Below are 6,288 nucleotides of genomic sequence, written 5' to 3' on the forward strand. Positions count from 1 at the left end.
ATGTCATACCATGTTCGTATGATTATTTTCAGCAGATGCTGACTCACAGCACACAGCACTGTCTAATCTGCAACTGGTGCTCCCTCCTATTTTGTAAATTAGGTAGAAAACCACCAAGATGTACTGGCATCAACACTGAGATTGCGTCAAAAGTGAGGACACTTCAGTTAATGTAAAATTCCTCGGCTTAACCTGAAAGCGAATGTATACTGTTGAGTATGATCAATCACTTGAATAGTTGTGCATAGAAATCTGCATCCACCCAAAATCTTCTCACCTTCTTCACACTATAGTCTTATCTCAAGATATGTATTTATCTTAAATAGCGTGCAAGCCAGACAGAAATGCTACAGCAAATCCTGCCTGGTTAAAAAAGCTTCAGCAGCCTAAATGGTGCAATATACAGTTTTGATGATAAAGTTGCTGTAGTTTTATAGTAGTATATCTGTAAACAAAAAAGTCCCAGGCATATATTTTTTTTCAAATCTTACTATATGAAAGCCAGTGTATAAAATATTTACTTTCCCTTTTGTGTAGTTTTAAACAGAGTTTCCACAATGTTTCTCCCTACTGCTTCTCTGAAGACATACAATGTGTATGGCTATTGATATGCCCTAAAAGAGGTCACAATTTGCATGAGAATTAACAGCTAGTAAATTAAATTGATATTCAGTGCACATCTCCATTGAATCCTTCAGACCTTTGTTCCCCTGCCTGGCAGAGCCCGTGTTCTGCCCCTAGCAAGTCAGAAACATCTGTGCAGTTAATAATTTGATAAACAGCTTACACAAATGCTAAATTATCTTTTCTACCCACACCCCACCCCCTTGTGTAAGACTTGGAACAGTTGGCTCACCTCTCTGTGTTGTTGGGTTTATCTCTCTTTTGTTACTGTTCTTTCCCAGTTCTGGTTTTCATGGCTCTCCCTTCACTCTTTTCACTATCACATAGATACTGAAGCAGCATTTGGGGTTAATGCAAATCCTTAATTCTCATCTAAGAAGAAGAAAGGCATAGGAGTTGCCAATTGTGCCATGTTTGACTAAACTTATTCTTTGTGATTGAACATTTGTTATTCATTCATAGTTCTGTCTGGATGGCCTTTACAAAAAGTAGTTGAAGAAAAACTTTGACATTTATCAACACATATTAACATTTACAGTGTCATTGTATCTCCACTGAATTTAAGCCTATTGTTTGCCCAGAAATCAGGTGACTCCCTGTGAAATTGTAAATTAAGGTCTGATATATTTTTTTTCCAGAGAGCATTCTACATCAGAGTGCAAAAGCTTTCAAGTTCCCTGTGTTAATTCAATGGTCACTTGTTTCTATAATTGGCTGATACCACTAGCGAAAGAGATTTGACCGGGCTTTAATAATCGTTTCAAAAAGTAGGCACTTGTAGTTGGCACAGGTATAGTTTGATTTTCACAAAGTTATATTAAAAAGATTAAATGTGTCCAGATGATGATATTAGTAGTAGCATCTGTTTAAAACCCGCTCTGATTGAATTTGAAAAAAGACACAAAATACCACCGGTGTAATCTTAATTTGTCTGTGTGCCTGCATGTGTGCATCTGGTTTATTTGTGTCTATGTTTTATGAGTAGGTTTTTGTCTATAAGAGGACAGCAATTAGTTAAGTGCTATCAAGTGGATGAAAAGCTGCAACAAATCCCCTTTATAATTTCATGGAAAAGAAAGCTGACAAAATAGAATGGGATGGAGGGGAACTAGTTTCCAATGCTTGCCTTTTGAGTTGCTAGTTAAGAAGAAATTGAACACTAAGAGGCTGTGTTAAGTTGCATTAAGACATTGTGGAAAATTAGTGCTCTTACATAAAGGAAGCTGAGTTGGTTGTTGAAAAATAAATTTTTTTTTTTTTTTTCTCTCTGTATGTTGTGGCTGTTTTATCTGTAAGGATAAGTGAGGAAATGAGATTTGCCATGTTGTTGCACTTGTTGGTTATTTGAATAAACATCAGGGCAGTCTCGAGTGCTGTCTGTGAACACAATGCCTCAGTGTGGTTTTAAACAAAGACTTCCAGGTCTAATGACAGTGGCCTGTTGTTAGCACATGTATGCCTTGTGATGGCATAGTTTACAGAGTGGATTTACTCTGCATTTCATTTGTGTTTTGATTCTTTCATTTGTATATCTGGGGTCGGTGAGACTCTTTCCAAACATTTTGACATGGTTGCAGTCAATGGGAAAGTCCTGTTAGTGAGGAAGAGACAGGAAGAAGAGCATCATCTCTTAGGTTGACAGGAGTATTGTGTGCCCGTGCAGGTTGACTGACAGCTGATAGCAGAGGTGGTGTGGTGCACAGCGGTGAATAAGGGCAATGTGTGCGGTTGTCAGATGATGAGATTCATGTGGGCCTGGTTGTTCGGGTCAGGTGAATGACAGCCAAGGCTTGGTGTTTGCTTCTTTTGTGGCCCTGGTTGATTACACTGATCTCTGGCCGCGTTAAAACAGTTCCCACCAGCCGCCTCCATGTTTACCAGCTCAGTCTCTGTGACAGGAAAGTGAGCTGACTGTTGTGAAGCGGGTGTAGAACCTGTTACTGTTACTGAACTGGAGGTTAAGTTGGGTTGTTTTCAAGATTTCCACTGTGCATCAGAAACCCCATAGGTGATCTAATGCACACCTATGTTTTGTATACATTACATTAATATCATACCATATCATTCAGTAATTGTCATGCTGTTGTGTACTTCACCCTACAGCATAATTACACAAAATGCATTTACAGCAAAAGTGTTCTTGCTGCTTTCAGTACAATAATTTGACTCAAAAAGAGCATGCAAGCATAATATCTAACTTTATGCTTGCATGCTGGGTTCCACTCAGCTAGAAATAGACATTTAATTATGTGAACACCTCTTCCTCCAACCAAAAAGCCAATCCAGTCCTGGATGACCCCCTCCTCTAGGAGAGGCCCACAGGATACATGTCACAGCCATATTATGGTATTAGCGAATGCTTTATTTATTTGTACAAGGAGCATCCTCTCTTGTCTCTTGTGAGGTCACAGTTGGTTGACACTGTGACTGAATGTCATTGCCCGTATGTGGGTTTAGTCTTCCAGGTCAAATTATCCTTCAATTTAAACTGAAATTGGGAATGGTGGAGGCGAGGATCAGCTCGGGCACAGGCCCTATCGTCTGTATTAAGCCATCACAGGGTTGTAAGGCGAACTCATATAATGAACCCTGTCACCGCTACCACTGCACCAATATCCCCTCAACACAACATGCATATTGATTGCAGATTGTGAGCTCATGTGTGCATGGCGTATGTTATGTATGTGTGCATGCTCGCGCAGGCTCACCTTTTTCCAGCAAGGAGCAAGGGAATCGTGTTACTCTCTGACTGATTAGAAAGCTCATGCATAGGAAATCACGACAGAGACACTACTCCCCATCTGCCCGCAGTGCAGGTGAAAACAATTTACACATCGGCAGGCTAATGGATACATTCATAGGGAGCACAGACAGGGAAAGAGGGATCGAGGGGGAGAGGGAGAGAAAAATGGAGCGAGAGAAAAAGTGGGGTTGTAATGGGCCCAGGCCAATGCAGGCCAGTGGCCCTGCTCATGTGGCCAAGCAAGATAGCAGCGTATCAGATAACACATAATCACTGGGGTCAGGGACTAATGAATGCGGTCGTGGCCTCCCAGAGCAGGCTTTTGCCCGTGCTAAAGACACTTGTAAACAATTCGGCTGGGTGAAACATGGCAATAATATGTTGATTCAGCAGGTAATAAGGTTCTCCCTGAATCAATACCCCTAGCTAACCCCTCTCCCAGGTGGGCCACTGAAGAGCAGCAAGCCAGGCTGGTGAGCACACACCTTTGCCGATGACCTTTCCATGGCAGTAAGGACACAAGGCAGTCTGAAGAGGACTATTCTCGTATTGCACAAGGCGCTGAGTGTCAGAACTTTCATTCGCAGCAAGCAAATGAACAGGCAGGCGCTGCATGCTAATGAGCGGCAGGCTATTTTCCACCTTTTTTATCTGCACATTATGCTCTTGACTTTGGAGAAGGTGGGAATTAGGTTGGACCTCAGTGTCAGGCTGCCTGATGGCTCCGCTCAGGAAAAACTGGTAATTGAAGCCGATGGCTGCCGCGGAGGAGGTCTGAATTTGGAAATAAACAGTTTCAAGCACTGCACGTCATTTCTAGAGAGATGACAGGGGGAATGGAAATGAGCTGTCTGGATCTAATGTGCTTTCGCAGCAGGGAAAAAAGGGGGCCATCTTTCAGATAACAATTCCACTCATTAGGACTTCAGTGCCACCATAATGACAAGAGACCAACTTGCTAAATTCAGAGAGGACAATTAGAAAATGCTGGCACCCAGACAAACCAAATAAACAAGGACACATGGCTATGAATTGTACATATTCTGTGCCATGACATTGTGAGTTACATCTAATATCTTTCAAGGGGAGTTAAAAGGGAAAAAAAAGCAATAAATAGCCTCCCACTGGGTAATTCATCTCACAGTAGCTATTATTGCTTGTTTATTAGCATAATGGCACACAGACCATTTAATTTCCCCTCTTTGGAAAAGTAAGGAGCTCCTGTTCAATCCCATACTCATTAAAGGAAATACAACATATTAAATTATTTTCTTGCCAATCAGTTTGTTTTGAGATCTGGTTATGAAACACAACAATTTTGCCTTTAATAGAATAAGTATTGTTTTTGAAAGCTTCCCATTACCGGCTGCTTCTCACTACACTTAATGTTTACCCGTCCATGCAAGTGGAATAGATATTTGTGCAACACCTGAGAACAGTCACATTTTTAAGTTTAAGCCACATAACACTGTGAATTGTGTTTTAATGGAGGAGGATTCTGTTGGGTTTCTGTAAATTGGCTTAGAGTCTGGTTTTTGACCAACTCTATAAATAAAGTGTCATGAGATAACTTTTTGTTGCGATCTGGCGCTATATAAATAAAATTTGATTGATTGAATGATTTAATTGGTTTTCCCCTGTAAGTCGCTTTGGAAAAAAGCGTCTGCCAAATGCATAAACATAAACATAATGTGTGCAATAATTTAACTGTTGTCGCAATGGAATGAAAGATGTAGAAACAGTAATCTGAATTGGTAATGAAAGCTCATTTTCTCTGCCTTTCTTCTATTGTTTTTTTTTTTTTTTTTTTTTATCAGATGTGGGTCCTTCACCTTAACTCTCACTTGGCCCCAATCCACTGTACCCCCTGTGGCTTTTACCAACTTCTTAGGCCCTGCAGTGTGTGTTGTTACTTGTTATGCCTGTGTCCACTGCATCACTTTCCCTTAGGAACCACTGCCTCTCCCTATTTCAATTTCCAAAGGATTATCAACAACAATGCATTTTCTCGACAGTTGTGCAAAGTTCATCCACTCCCTTTCCCTTCCCTCGGTTGTTCAAACAAATTCCTCAATCTCAAATTGTAACTTAGTGGGCATTTTAAGAAGGATTCCATGAGCTGAATGATGGTTTGCTCATTAAAAGCTGTCAAGATGGCAACAGAGCAGATCTCTCTCACTGTATTAGGAATTTGTTTATACTTTACATGACAGCAGCAGTTAATCTCTGATGCTTTTTAATGTGGCAACAACATGGCATGTAAAAAAATGCAACCTTCTATGGACGCGGCATGCAACCTTGATGTAGCAGGCAAGACCACAGGGGTTTCTTAGACTCCGATAGCCTTCATGCTCATGAATAAAACAGGGGGTTTAGGGGCTTCCTGTGCAGCTAATTCACAGTGCCGAGCTTCCAATCTGTTTTTATGGTACTTGGGCAGAACAATTTCTCTTTCCCTGCTCCAGGGCTGCCTGCAGCACGAAGAGCGGATATTCGGCAGCTCGTACAGGGATAGTAATTTACCGTAATCAGTCATTGTGCACTGGTGAGTTCAGCGCAAGCTGAGAGACATGATACTTTGTGGTGTTTCTTCAATTTTATGCAAATAAACAAAGCAGCACAGCTTCTAAAATTGCCCCTCATTTCTAACATGAAAACGTCTGTTGGCATGTAACTGCTCACACAACTTTCATGTGGTTTTTCAATTTGAGCTACTTATGTATTAGCTAAGCTCTAATTTTCTTTTGATATGAATAGTTATTTGTAGATTTCTCTTAATGTGATGCTTCATCTCAAATGACAAGATGGCTTTATATATACTTTAAACAGTGCTTTTGCTTAAAATCATTCCCTGCAATTAGTAATAAGGAATGCAGATCTCTACCTCATGAGTCCTGTTTGCAGACTCATTACCAGGCCCT

The sequence above is a fragment of the Sphaeramia orbicularis genome, chromosome 22 (assembly GCF_902148855.1).
Source record: "Sphaeramia orbicularis chromosome 22, fSphaOr1.1, whole genome shotgun sequence".
NCBI lineage: Eukaryota > Metazoa > Chordata > Actinopteri > Kurtiformes > Apogonidae > Sphaeramia > Sphaeramia orbicularis.